Source organism: Micromys minutus, assembly GCF_963924665.1.
Source record: "Micromys minutus genome assembly, chromosome: 8".
NCBI lineage: Eukaryota > Metazoa > Chordata > Mammalia > Rodentia > Muridae > Micromys > Micromys minutus.
This window is the reverse complement of record NC_137977.1, coordinates 59,833,294-59,848,487: the sequence shown is the minus strand read 5'-3', so window position 1 is coordinate 59,848,487 and position 15,194 is coordinate 59,833,294.

The following is a 15,194-nucleotide window of genomic DNA, read 5'->3' as shown; positions in this document are numbered from 1 at the left end:
TGAACCCCGCCGGTCTTCCTTTCCTTTTCTTCTGCCGAAAAAAAAAATCGTATTTCTTTTAATCCACAGAAAGGTCTGGCTAGGTTTCTTCAATCTTGCGTATCTGGGTGTTTTAGAGTCTCTGGTCTTTCCTCCTGCGCTCCCGGGGGCCCAGGTCCTCGGCGGGGACTTCCTCCGCGTTGGGGAAGCAGGGACCGAAGATGCTGCGGCGGCGGCGGCTGCGCCCCGGGGGGCTGTCAGCGCGGGGGAGGGCGGCGCGGCGGCGGGCTCCGGCGGGTCGCAAGCTCTTCTCGCCCCCGAAGGCACAGGCGGCAGGCTAGCTAGTGTGGGGGCCGCCGGTGCCCCTTCTTCTGGCCGCGGGGGGCCGCTGGGGCTGCTCGCATGAGCTGCTGGCTCCGACCCGACAGTGGCGGCAGGAGGCCCGGGTGTCCTCTCTCAGCCTCTTCCTCTGAGACTCTCTTCGTCGCGCCCGGGAGCCTCCTCGTCCCCCGTCCGCCCTCTCCTGGCGCTCGAGTCCTTCTGCCGCCGCTGGGGGCTCGCCGCGCCGCACTCAGGGACTCCGGGGCCGAGCGCTCGGCGGCGTGGCGCCGGCTGGCTGGCTGCGTCTCGGGCAGCTCTCTCCGGCGCGGCGAGCGGACCGAGCGAGGCGCCCGGCTGGCTCTGCTGGCGCAGCTCGGGGACAAGATCCTCTGTGCGACGAGCAGCGAGCGAATGTGCCCAGGGCTCGCCGCCTCCCTCAAGGCCTCCCGCCTCCGCCCCCTTCCCTCCCCCCTCTACCCCTCCCTCCCCCGCCCCCAGCCGCCGCCGCCTCCTTCCCGCCCCCCCCCCACCCGTCCCTCCGCTCGGCTGGTTCCACTGCGCAGTGGCGCGCCCGGCTCCGGCCTCGTCACGTGGCCGTCTAGACACCCTGTCGCTTTAAAAAAAAAAAAAAAAAAAGCGATTGTGTTTCGCAAACAACAGATCGGGTTTCTAAAAGCTATTTCAACCCCCCTCCCAGTTACCGCCACCCTCTCCCAGGTCTACAGAGGGGTACCCAAGGGCGGAGGGAGGTGGGAGGCCGAGACGGCCCCGGGGGTCGGCGGAGACCCAGCGGGAGCAGGGGGAAATTGGAAGAGCTGGGGGCATGGAGCGGGCGAATTTGGAGCTGGATGAGCCGGTCAGTGGCCCGATTTAGACCAGCGGAGCTCGCCCGGGCGCTTCATTCATTCGTTGTTTTAAGGCCCTGGCGGCGGATCCCTTGGAAAGGGGAGGAGATCGCTGTCTGTTTCAAAGACATTTACACCGGCCAGGACAGAGGCCCTGGGAAGTGTGCGCTAGAGGGAACAGCCGGGCGGCCGAGGGCGGAGAGGCGGCGCGAATGTGACCTCAGCGGCCGCCGCGCTCCCTCCCGCCCTCTCCCGCTCCGGGCTCGGGTTTCTAGGACTGCCTGGAGAAGTGTGTCTTGTGCACAGCTCTGGAATGCATTTGGCAGGCTGACGAGCAGCGAGGGGCAGCATCCTGGAGGGAGGAGGGGTGCAGCTCGCCTGCGCGCCGCCGGCAGGTTTCCTCCCGGCCTGGAAGACCTCCGGCACCCGCCACTCGGTCTCCCGGCGCGCGAACGTTACCGAGCGAGCAGACCTGCTTAGAGCATTCAATCGCATGCAGGGCCTGCTTAGGGTCATCGAGTTTTTCACTGACCCTCGGGTTCCACAGAAAGCTGCTATCCCCAGATGCAGGTGACTGCTTGGAAATAGAAAAGGTATTTGTCAAACACAAGTCCTGGGTGCTGGTCTGAGGACGGTACTAGAGTGTTAAATGTGACTGAGACAACTAGTTGGCATGGTGATCCAACCTCACAAATTTACTGGGTTTTAGAAAAGTCGCTTGAAATTGTAACATTAAGACAGTAATGAAACTCATGGGGGTGGGGTAAAGATTTTTTTTTAACCAAATGTGGAATGTAATTATTTATTTCTCCCCACCGGAATTATATGTTCTGACCAGTAACTTTTGTTTCTAACCTGATAGATAGAGAGTTGGAAGTAGAATTCATTAGAGGCCCTGGGCTCAGTTACTAGCAACACAAACCAAGTAGGAATCAACACTTCAAATTAGGTTTTCAGACCATTCCCCCACCACACTAAAAACATACAAAAAAACCCACAAGTTTGTCACATGCTCCTCTCTGGCCCTAAGTCATGGGAGGAAGACAGCATGCCAACAGCATAGGACTGTGGACAGGACGGGCACATAGTGGCAGGAAGGCAGTTACTGGATAGCATAGTAATCTTGCTAAAAATTACAATACCACTCGTTGGAATTGTGTGTGAACACGCTAAAGCAACCTGGGAAGAAGACAGCGGTCAAGAAGACCAAAGACGGAATGGAGGAGGGATGACCCCACTACGACAGGCAGGGAACGAATGACCAAAGAGACAGAAATGCAGTCTAGGAAATGTGTCATCTTAGGAATAGGAAGGGGTTGGAGAGGTGGGTCAGAAGAGCAATGGCTGCTCTTTGGGGGGACCTGAGTTTGCCTCCTAACATCCACTTCAGGTACCTCATAACCATATGTAACTCCAGCTCCAGGAGATTCTGACACCCTCTTCTGGTCTCCTTGGCACTGCATACACACACACACACACACACACACACACATTAATCTTAGGCACAGGAAGCCTTTAAAAGAAGTTCTGGGGCTCACTGGATAGACAGCTTGTACTAACGTTGGTTGGTCCTTGGGTGAGATGCAACTTTGAAAGACTTTCTCACAGGGTCCCCTTTCTCCCAGTAGATGAGAGAGGCTAAACCCGGCTACAGGTGACAGGAAAGAATTAAATAAACAGAAAGCAAATGCCATCCTTCTAATTACGCTTTGTGGCTATGCGGACAATCTGGAGAAGTCTGGAAACGTGAGCGGTGCTAATACCCTTTGTAATGATAGGCCTGGGTACACACGAGGCAAGTAGGTGTAATGGGTAGGTATCTCAGGAGCTTGAGTCTGATGTCACAGCTTGTCTGGATGGAACGTGCAACTACTTGCAGAGCTATGTTCCCATCCAGAGTAATTGTGGGTGTTTTAATTCAGGCGTCACTTCAGTTTTGCCCTCTCCACACAGTATTCCTCCTCCATTTTACTACTTGAGGGAGCAGTGGGTGGGAGGCTGGGCAAGTAGCTACAATGGCTGAAGCTTTATGGCTCCCTGGCATCCCCTGAATCTGTTAACATCCCAACCTTCTTGACAGCCAGCCCCACCCCATCACATTCTTACCCCTTCCCTTTCCAAGAAAGAAGCCCGAAGCCAGCAGTAGAGCTCGTCCTGGCCGGGATGCCTAGAAAGGGAGGGCTCCTCTTTCGCCTCATGGGCACAAATGGGGACCCTGGAGGATAGATTTCAGGCTGTTCTGATCCTTTCTCAAAGAAAGTTAGGAGTCCAGCTATTGTGAATGAGTTTGATTCTAATCGTTTTCTGGCAGACAATGTGGAATAAAATGTCTCATTTGCCGTTGTTTATTTCCTGTTGTGGCTTCTATTTCCACCTTTCGGTCACTTTGGTGATAGTAATCAAACTCTAATCATGGTGCAGCCACAAGTCACAGAGACCGAAATAGCAGACTTATGACAGACAAGGATACAGACAGCTAAGGACCTGGCTATTAATCACCAGCCCCTTTGCTCACAGCCCATTGGCTAGGTGTCTGGAGAGGAGCGGAAGCCAAGAGATCAACCTGTGCCTGAGGCCTCTGAGCAGCTAAGGGCCCTAGGTCCCAGAGCAGCAAAGTGAGCAGGAAGTGGCCTCAACAAAAGTAAGTTCTCTGCACGTGTCAAGGAGGACTGGTTCACAGAAGGGCCTGATTTGAATCAAATCAAGGCCAAGAAAGTCTCCCAAAACTCTTGACAGCTCAAAAAGACCACAAAGCAAAAACAGAAAACCTCCTCACTAGGTCAAGATTTTGCCTCATTGGTTCTTTTTTTTTTTTTTTTAGAGGTTCCAAGATGGAAGGGCAAAAGCTCACAGTGCCTCTGGGGGGTGGGTCAGGGTGAAGCAGGGACAGTTTTTCTTGCAAATGCCAAAAGGAGAAACAATTGGAAAATATCAACATTTCTTGCACAATCGCCCCCCCCCCAAAGAATGCGTGAGTGAGCCCTAAACCATCCTCAACTGGCAGCTATACAAACGGAAGTGAGGTTACGAAAGTAAGACGGTGTGAGTAAGGCTGGCGGGGCATTCAGCACTTCTTGCCTTATCTCGGGAAGAACTCGAACTAAGTGAATGAAAACGCATCTGATTCACAATCAAATAAAGACGACATAAGCCCTGACTCATCAAATACTGCAGCGTTACAAGGCACGTTGTCAGCTGATCCAGAGTGTCTGCCAGGTATCTGTCCAGAGCACTCAAGTTAGGTACCGAGCGCAGGGTGGTGAAATGGATGCTTGTTGTAGCAATGAAGACAGAAACATCCAGAAAAGTGGCGTGAGAATAGACATTTAAATCCATAATCATGGAGAGGTTCATCTTCCCCCCCAAACAAGGGCCCTTAGATAGCTGACAGGCAGAGTTAGAAGGGAAAATCCCGGCACATGACTTTTTGGACTTCTTGAATTCTGAAGCCAGTGAACATCGTACTTATTCACAAATGCAGAGCTGTAAATTGTTTTAATCCTTGCCTGCTCTTCTCATTTTCCAAAGATCAATGCTGACAGTCTTGTAGCAAAAGACAAACTGGCCAGGTACCATGTAGAGGTGATGCTGTAGTTAACGTGTGTCTCTGTGGGGCAGTTGCTAAAGGAAGACCAATGGTAACAGAAGCCGATGTCTCATCACAGTCTTATTCTGCGTAGAAGGATCTCGCATGGTTTCTCAAAGAAAGATTTGATGGCTGTATGGACTGAGCTGAGTAGGCAGAGTGGAAGCTGTTAGGACTGATGGTCCTAGCAAACAAAGCAAGGCCAGGCTGCTGTAGTTCATTCCGTAGCAAAGGACACCCTGGGTTATCCGCCCCACCACACACACACACACACACACACACACACACACACACTCAGCACACGTGCAAGAATAGAAGAAAAAAAAAAGAATGAAGACTAACCTAGAAGAACCCTGGTCTACCTTCGTGTTATTCTGAACACTGTCCAAGCTGCAGACAGGTTCCTATCTAGAACCTCAAGACACATGCAAATATACTTCAAGACTCTAGTCACATGGGGCTACCGATTAGTCTCTGTTACTAGCTAATTTGTGCCTGGTTTTTATCTTTCCGTTACCCAGAAAAACTCATTAAAGCATCACCTAGGCACTGAATTCTGCTGACTGGGTGCTGGTTAAGATCCGTGTGGGGAAGCCTAATAGTGGAGACTTGCAGCCAGCAGCCCGTAGAGGGACAGGGACTGTCCCCTGTAGTATGGTATCACTTTGAGGTTGGACACATCTAATGTTCCTGGCATATAGTAGAACTTACCAGAGGAGCCTAGACTCTTGAGGGTGGTCACAGAAGACCTAGAACACTTATGCTCAACCTATGGGTTACAACCCCTTTGGGAAACCATATCGCATATTCTGCAAATCAGATATGTAGGTTACAATTTGTAACAGTAGCAAAATTACAGTTACAAATTAGCAATAAAAATAAGGTTATGGTTGGAGTCGCCACAACATGAGGAACTGTATTAAAGGGTCACTGCATTAGGAAAGTTGGGAACATTTGCACTGGAGGGACAGGAAAGACCCCCGACCCAATTCTGGAATTAACCAGACTTTCCTGTCATTGCTAACTCCTGGGAGGCCTCTGGAGAAGCAGTTTCCGTTGTCGGCCTGCCTTCCTCCTCCAAGTCCCAAATTAACAAAGTCCGGAGTGTGCCAGACTCTGAGCATCTCTCAGAAAACAAAGTGCTCCCTACAGGGCTGCTTGGAAGAGGGGCAGCCACCGTGGGAGCCCAAGTATATGTAAACCTGGTGGCATACAGATGCTAATCTCTGTTATTATCATGGATCCTGAGGTCTGAGCCTCTGGTCTAACCTTGCAGGGCCTAGGAAATGAATTGGTAATGGTCCAAGCCCTAGGATAACTAGAAGGAAGCTACTCTGTGGTGACTGGGATTTTGTTTTTGTGTGTGTTGGGGGGGGTTAACGATGACCAGTTTCAACGGGTCTTACAAAGGCCGGTTACAACTCATCCAAAGGTAAAGTTAGTGTTTGGGTCTAAAAACAAATAGGACTGGGAGAAAGAGAAAAAGTTAACTGAGAAAACCTGTGCAGCTTTACTTCTGGTATGAGTTAGTCCCCCCCCCCCCCTTCGTGCCCTGGCAATAGCTCCATTTGTAATGATAGCAAGGAGGAAGGGTTCCCCTTCACAGAGAGCCACCAGGATTCTGCCCCTCTGAGCCCTGTCTCTCCATCCCATTGACGTTTGTTTGGAAGGATCTCATGGTTATAGAAAATGTGTTTTTGAACTGCCTTAGTGTTTTGCAGGCCTGAGGGTGAAGGGTTAGAAGAATTAGAAGACCTGAACAAAACGGGAGTGGTGCTTGCTGCAAAGGATCCTTCCTGAAGGGTCTCAGCACCTACGAACTGGCCCCAATCTAAACTCCACTATTCACAGCCAAATTCACGTAGTGCTGGGTGTTCTAACAAAAAGCGAGTTATTTGGTATTTTAAACTTACGTTTTCTCTCTCATTGAGAGTTGTGTGGTTGATGCACGTTTAGTGGTATGTGCTTGAAGAACACAGCCACCCAGAGAAGAAAGGCAGTTTCCCGGGTCCCAGGCACTCACTTGTCTGTGAGTTACCGTGGTAGCTGAAGATCCAGGACTCGGGATGGACACTTGGCCTTCACTTTGAGCTTCAGTCCGCAGAACCATCAGCCTACAGGACATTGCAAAGGCACCTTAGCTCTTCTGTCCCAGATGAGCAAATCAACCTTATTCCAGAAGCTACTTCTGACGTAAGAACCAGACAACAGAGGACAACCTCTGCCTCACCCTCCTTCCCAAAATACTGGGGCCTGTCACCTTTGAAGCCATGTTTATCCCCAGGCCTGGGTATGGAACACAACCTCAGCACCGGTCTGCTTTCCTCTCTCCCTTTCTGCTCTCTCTCCCATGTACAGAGCTCTTCTGGCTCACAGGACCCATCATCAAAGATCTCAATGTGTCAATCATCCAAGAGGTCTTTGGCCACCCTGAGAACAGAGACAAATTCTCTGCTTTGGACATTGAAGTCCTAGTGGTCCTGCTGCAGCTGAAGAGCTGGGAGAATGAGGGGTGGGGGAGGGGAGCCGATGTTGTCTCACTCTGCAGTGTTCTCTCCTTCTGTATGAGTCCCCACTCTTTGAGACTGAAGGACCCCTCTTTCACTATGAATCTCACAGTGTAGGTGCCGCCCCCATCTCTTTAAAGACAGAGTATTATGCAGCCCTGGCTGTCCGGGAACTTAATGCAAACCAGCCTGGCCTTGAACTTGCAGAGATCCACCTGCCTCTGCCTCTCAAGTGTCAGGGATTAATGTGTGCCATCACTTTCCCCCCAACCTCAACTCTAAGTTTCAAAAGTCCCAGGAGCTCCAGCTTCGTGAGCCGCCCAGCATAGCCTTCATTGTATGCTGAGTAAATGAATAGACAGCCATGATGGAAGTCTGTCTTTTAACATGATGTCCTTTCTGTTAGGAAAAGGATGAAGTGGGGTGGGGGGGGGGGAATTTGACCCATGAAGGTGCAGCAAGGCCTGGAGGCTAGGGGGATGCCTGTGGGGGATCTATGTTGGGAATCCCTTCCCCCTAAGGGACCAGCCACGTCATGAGGGAGTTAAGAGGGTAGTAGAGGCAGAGAGAGAGAAAAGAGAGTAGAGGCCAGCCATGAGCATGTGGAGAGAAAGAAGGGGGGAGGGAAGGGGAAGAGGAGGGGTAAGGGTGCAAGAGCAAGAACAAGAGAGAGCAAAGGGGGGTGGCAAGCAGCTCCTTTTATAGTGTCAGATACTGGGACAGAGCATATCTGGCTATTGCCAGGTAACTGAGGATGGGGTTTACAGACTCCCAACACTTTCTAGTTTGAAGAATTGATGTGCCCCACAGTCAATGTGAAGTGAGGTGTTAATAGATGATAGGTTTTATTTGTTTTTTTAATTATTATTTTAATTGTATGTGCATTGATGTTTTGCCTAAAAGCATGTCTGTGTGAGGTTTTTTGGAAGGCTCTGGAACTGGAGTTACAGACAGTTGTGAGCTGCCATATGGACACTGGGAATTGAAACTGGGACCTCTGGAAGAACAGCCAGTGCTCTTAACTGCTGAGCCATGTCTCCAGCCCCCTAGATAATGTTTGCTTTTCATTTTAATTATCATACTTGTATTTATTTGAGGGGGATATGCATGAATGAGCTCATGTGTGCTTATGTGCCATGATTCACACTTGGAAGCCAGAGGACACCTGTCCATAGTCATTTCTCTCCATCCACCATGTGGGTTTCGTGGGGCAAATTCAAGTCAACAGGCTTGCTGGCCAGCGCCTTTACCCACTGAGGCACTGGGCATGCCTTAGATGGTGATTATTTACAGAGCTGTTCTGCAAAGTTAAATGCTAGCAACCCAAATGAGGAGTTTCTTGATCCGAAACTGAGAAGTTGAGGAACGATTTCAGAATGTCCCAAGGACAGTGGAAGAGAAATAACTCAAAATCTTCTAGCTTCCCCCTGCCCAGCCCCCCTTTCCTTACTGACCTCTAATGAGTTTGGGGAATGCCGACTCTCAGGATAGCTGTTCTGACCCCAAACTCACCTGATTCTTCTACCTATTGCCACACTGAGGAGTGAACGGCTGTCCCAGAGAGTTTGGCTCTGGAGCTCTGCAAAAAGAGGACATGTGGCCTCAAGAAACGTTTCCAGGATGCAGTCCCCAGAGTCATGCACTGTGGTCAGGTCAGAAGGACATGCATCTTCGGTTTTCCTGCACCCAGAGCCTCAGCAACCAAGGATCTGGGGGCATGGTTGATGTTTGGCAGGCTCACACTCTGAAAATATTTGATGAGACCTACTATGTGCTAAGCATTGGATCAAGTCCTTGGTCTTTCCTTTGGGGAGCTTACAGTCTATCCTACAGAGATTAACAATAACCATGTGGTGTGTATACGTGGCGTGTGTGTGCACGCACACACTGGAGTTCTATAGGTTCTCCTCTGTATATGTGATCCAGACTAACCTTTAACTTGTGATCCCCCCGTCTCTGCCTCCCAAGTGCTGGGATTACCACCACTACACCAGGTTTGTAAAATTTTCTTTTGAGTCTCCCTAAGTTGCCTGGGCCGGTCTTGAACATTCAAATCCTCTTGCCACAACCTCCAGGGTACCTGAGATTACAATCAGGGCCAGCTTGGTGTTTTATAAATGACAATTAGCCCCAGTCGTTGAGTAGACTGGGGGAGTTGAGTGGGAGGGGCAAAGTAAAAGTGACAATGACAGCAGAAGTAGCATCTGGAACACTGGATGGGGAAGAGCAAGGTCCAGGGGAGAGTCTTCCAGAAAGGACAGAGCCAAGTCCTGGCTGTGAGCCAACAGGTGAGCTGGCCTACAGCCCACTAGCCTTGTCTAGAGGCCATCACGCCTGGGTGTGTCAGCTGAAGGGAGCAATGGAGCCGGGAGAAGGCCTTGTGGCTGGACTTCGTGGCACGTTGGGGCATTCACCCCATGAGATGGAACTCGCTACCAAATCAGACAGCTGATATCAGGGATAGCCCAGAGCGTACAGGACGTCAGGTATCACCTCTGTCCCCAGCCTCAGTGTCACCTCGATTTTTCATCCATAAAACAAGGGCATAAAACTCTCCCTCTAGTGGAGAGTGGTCTGGGAATTTAATGAGATCCAGGGTGAGAAAGGAGAAGAGAGGCTGCTGTCAAAGCATGACACAGGAAGATGCAATCAGGCAGAAGGCACCCAGAACCTCAGCACACAGCGGGCAGGGCCCTTCCAACCACAGTCTTCTCGTCCTATGCATTGAGCTGTCTGCAGGCTGCCCAGCTTTGTGAGCTGTCACCCATGCTGGGGTGGACTTTGAACTATTTCCAGTAACCCCAATAAAACTCAATGGTTCACCAAGTTGCCCTTCAGTAGGATCCACACTTTGGTCTGGGTTTCCTATCTGGGGTTGAGTAGACTAGCATGTTTTATCTCCCAGGAAAGCATGTGTATGTGTGTGTGTGTGTGTGTGTGTGTGTGCACCTGCACGTATGCCACAGTGTGGCTGTCAGAGCCCAGCCTGTAGAGCTGAGTCTCTGCTTTACCCTTATGTGGATTCTTCAAATAAAACTTAGGTCAGAAGACTTACATCGTTAGGTGGTGAGCACCTTTAACAGCTGAACCATCTTTGTGTGGTATGTATTAGGTAGGGTTGAGAGGCTGAGACAGGACCCTGCTGTGTAGCCTTGGCTGGCCTTGAACTCAAAACAAGATAGAAGAGGAGATCTAATTTCCATACTTGTCCTCTGATCTCAATGCACATACACATACACACACACACACACACACAATCAATCAATCAATCAGCAAACAGAACAGAACAAAACAAATCACAAAAAAAAAAGTAAAATGAAGTCTGTTGGGTATATAACTAATTAGTGAAATGCTTGGTTAACAAGCACAGGACACAGTGTTCAGTCTCTAACTCCATTATAAGACTGGAGTAAAAGCTGGGCGTGGTGATGCATGCCTTTAATTCCAGCACTTGGGAGGCAGAGACAAACAGATCTCTGAGTTTGAGCCAGGACTACAAAGAGAGTCTTGGAAAACAAATAAAACAAAGTAAAAACAAACAAACAAGCAACCAGGTAGGGCATAGGCATACCTGAGAGTTCAAGGCCCTGGGTTACAATAAGGCCATGTCTTAATAAAATCCAGGGAATGGGTTATACCAATATACAATGCAGCACTTGCAAGGGAGAGGTATAGGACCATAAATAGCTATCCTCAGCTATTAAGGAAAACTCAAGGCCAGCCTGTCCTACCTGAGAATGCCTGGAGCAAATGAATGAATGAATGAATGAATGAATGACAAAGTATGCCGGAGGCTAAGAACAAATCTGTAGCATTTTACTCAAGTAACCTTGAACATGGGGCAGGGGTCCTTAATGAAAGATCCTCAGACACTGAGGGGTATTTTTGCTGCTCTCACATCTAAGTCCTTCCCGAGATGGTTGACCAGTAATCCCTCTGAATTCAGTGTGTAGTGACTTACTAGGATCTCACATCCTGTTCTGTTTTCCTTTTTGAATAGACAGATGCATGCTAAGTAACGTGAGGAGGAAAGACGCTGAAGAAATCCTCTGATAACAACCTGAAACTGACCATTTATTTAAAACTCATACAAACACAGGGCAGTGATAGTGCAAACCTTTAATCCCAGTGCTCTGGAGGCAGCAGCAGGTGGATTTCTGTGAGTTCAAGGTCAGCCTAGTCTACAAGTCTTTCCAGGACAGCCAGAGCTACATGGTGAAATCCTGTCAAGGAAAACAAAAACAAACAAAACCAGTGGAGCTGGGCTTTTGGGAGGTCAAAGTCTGGCGAGTGCCTTCTGTAGCATGGGCTTAGAGTCAAAGGCTGTGTCCCAATTCCTTTACTTCTCAAACAGACCAAGTGTCTTCACCTTGGGTTACACGCTCGAGTCTTACATTCATGCGCACATGATGAAGTCCTTTTGTGATTTTAGTGGAAATATAGTAAAGTCCAAGTAAATGAAGCTAAACTGTGAGACTTAAAACCGTAGGGGCTAGAGAGGTGGCTTAGTAGTTAAAAGCATTGGCTGTCCCTGTGCCCACTTCCAGAGTACAAGACACCCACATGGCAGGCAGTTCACAACCATTGGTAACTCCAGTTCCAGGGGATCCAATGCCCTCTTCTGGACTTTGTGGGCACCAGGCACACACATGAGGTGCCTAGACAATACCAATAAAAAGAAATAAATTAAAACTTGAAACTTCAGGTCTATTAGTCAGTGTATTGTCACTGGACAGCAATGCCTTATGGAGAGGGAATTTAGTTTTAGTTTTCAGTTCTGTTGCTTGTTTATTTAAATGGTTGTTTCTTCCCCCATTTTTAGTTTGTTTTGAGACAGGCCCTTACTCTTTAACCCAGGCTATCCTGGAACTCACCATGTAAACCAGGCTGGCCCTGAGCTCATAGTAATTCTGCCACTTCAGCCTCCCAAGTGGTAAGAACAGAAACTCGAGTCCCCATGCCCTGAGGGGACATTTTAATTTCATAATTCATGGTAGGGTGTGTAAATTACTGGTTCTTTCTGGTAGACAATTTGGATCAATAATCTTAAAAATGTTTCCCATAGAGAAACAAAATCTGGCGTATACTTACACACACAGTGGAATATTACTCAGCCCTAAAAAGGACTTTCCAACACACGCTACATAGGTACACCATGAAGACATGAGACTAAGTGAATCAAACCTGTCACAGGAGGAGGACTGCTGGGGGTTCACTTTTGTGAGGTTGTAAAAAGGTTTGTGAGGGCTGGGAGAGGAGAAGAGAAAGTGTAGTAACGTTCCAGTTTCGCTCATTTGTTGTGACTATCCTGGAAATGATAGAGTGATGGTTTATCCAACAGCAGTTATGTCTTCGATACCACTAAATTCTGGTTTACTCTAAAATGGTTTAAATGGTCAGTTTTATGTTATTTACATTTTTCAATTCGAAAAAAATTTTTCGTCTCTATCCCCAGTAGTCTGTCTAGGAATCTCCTCAAAAGACATAATCAAAAATGAGGACAACCGTGGCTGGAGAGATGGCTCAGTGGTGAAGAGCACTGACTGCTCTTCCAAAGGTCCTGAGTTCAATTCCCAGCAACCACATGGTGGCTCACAACCATCTGTATTGGGATCTAATGTGTCTAAAGACAGCTACAGTGTGCTCATATACATAAAATAAATCTCAAAAAAAAAAAAAAAAATGAGGACAACAGGTTTGCATGTGAGAATTGACTCTAATCTTGTATTGGAAGAACAAGGAACAACCCAGTGCGAAACCGTAGCAGAATGAAGAACTTCCAGAGTTATCGGTAGAAAGAGCAAGAGTCTCCATTAACAAGACACTCTGGGAGGACACAGAGTGAACCCCATGACAAAGCCTGATACATTTCAAACCATCTCCACAGAGCAAGCCCGCTGCGGACATCTGCACCCGGGTTTATCTGCCAGGAAAACAGCATCAGCAACCCGTGGGTATTCCGGGTGGCATGAGCCACAGGGGCGTGTTTACGATCTTCATCTGCATTCTAGTGTTTGGAGATAAACATGCATGAACTACTTTTACATTGGGGGAAAAAAATGATAAAGCCATCTTAAGAACGCTGTAGAGCTTGCAGGAGCATCTTCCATTCCCAGCTGGATCCGGTCTGTTCGGGAAGTGGTTAGACCCCAGGCGGCTCCCACAGCACATGCTTCCCATCAGTCTGGGGGTGAGTCAGGTCTGTGATGTATGTCGGTGTCTGCGAAGCACCCGGGCCACCACGTGGGTGTTCGTAATGACTATTTGTGCGTAGGTAACTGTGGCCTGAAGTGCTTCCCTTTGCTTTGAGGCATCTGGGGGCATCTGCTGGTCTGCAGTGGCTTCAGCAAGACTTTTTGAATATGTCCAGAAGCTGCTTAGAGAGAACAGGTCAGAGATGCTACAGACATGGGTCTGTTGTATATTTCACATTTGAACAGGATGTGGTTGACAAGAATGATTCACAGGGGGTTAGCTAATATGTCAAAACACAATTACATGTCAAATACTTAGCAGTCCATGTTTAAGTGGGGGTAGCCTTTTGATTGAAATGATACTATTCTAACAGAAGAAAAGCTCTATTTCTCAATAGAAACTAATAAAGGTAAGATGTTTATTCCAAAATCTACACATGATTGAATTTTTTAAAAAAGCTTTCCTTCCTTCCTTCCTTCCTTCTTTCTTTCTTTCTTTCTTTCTTTCTTTCTTTCCTTCCTTACTCCTTTTTTTTTTCTTTCTCTGTCTTTCTATGTTTTTTCCTGACCTAGAAATCAGAGATCTGCCCTCCTCTATCTTCCAAGTGTTGGGATTAAGTATGTACAACTCAGTGAAAACTTATAAATGTTAAAGAAAACCTGACTACTCCTTTCTAGGCTGGGAAGACTCCATGTTAGGCAGACGTTAATCCTTTTCAAATTGAGGTGTTGGCCCCAACAGAAGTTCATGGACAATGTAAGTCAGGGAGTTGGCCAGGCTGGTAGACTACAACTTAAGCTTAAATGGAAGATAAATACTAGGTATTTTGATAAATAAAAGCCATGGGCAGGTATTAGGCCAACCAAATATTAAAAGCACTGTAAAGCTTTCATAATGTAAGAGTTAGTCTGCAGTTTCTAGTGGTACTTGCATAGAGAACCATGAACAGAACCCAGAAGCCAGAAATACTTTAAGTACTTATATTTTGTCAAAGGTCAGTGCATGATTTTGGTAATTCCTATATGTTTATTTCCTATATTGTTCATTTCTGTTCCTATTTCTTTGATCTTAATATTTTTTAATTTTATGTGTTATTCCTTTGCATAGTATATGACATATGCGAATGCAGGCATTCGTGGAGGTCAGAGGTCAACCTTCCAAACTCGGCTCCCTCTTGCTCCAGGTTCCAGAAATCGGTTGGGCAGGGACTTGTAACCTGGGTAGGACGTCTTCCTGCCTCTGAATGTGACCTCCCTCCTCCCCCTGCCCAAACTAATCTGAAATATTAAGTCATTGATTTTCAGCTCTTCATTTACGACAGAAATGTAGAGCTCACATTTTCTCTCACATAATGTTAGTGACGGCTTTCTGTTCTTGGCAATTTCTATTCCACCATTATCCCGTTCACAGTTTCCCCCCTTACGTCGTTAAGGAACTGTTCCTTTGTTCTCAAATATTAGAGAACACTTTCCAGCCTTCTTTTTGTATCCTAATCTCACAATGGTCAGAAATCATATTCTCAATGGTCTTAAAATGTTCCAGACATTAGTTATCTGTAAAGATGGAATTTCAACCTAAACATGGCTCTGCCCAGGTGTATGTGCTCAGGAGGCAGAGTCAGGTAGATCACAGGTTCAAAGCCGGGCTGGGCTACATGACAAGACTTAACCTCAAAACAAAGCTTTCTGTGTATAAGTTTAAAATTGTATTTATTTGTTTTATTGTGCTTAGGTTCTATATTATGGGGATGGAGACGAATGT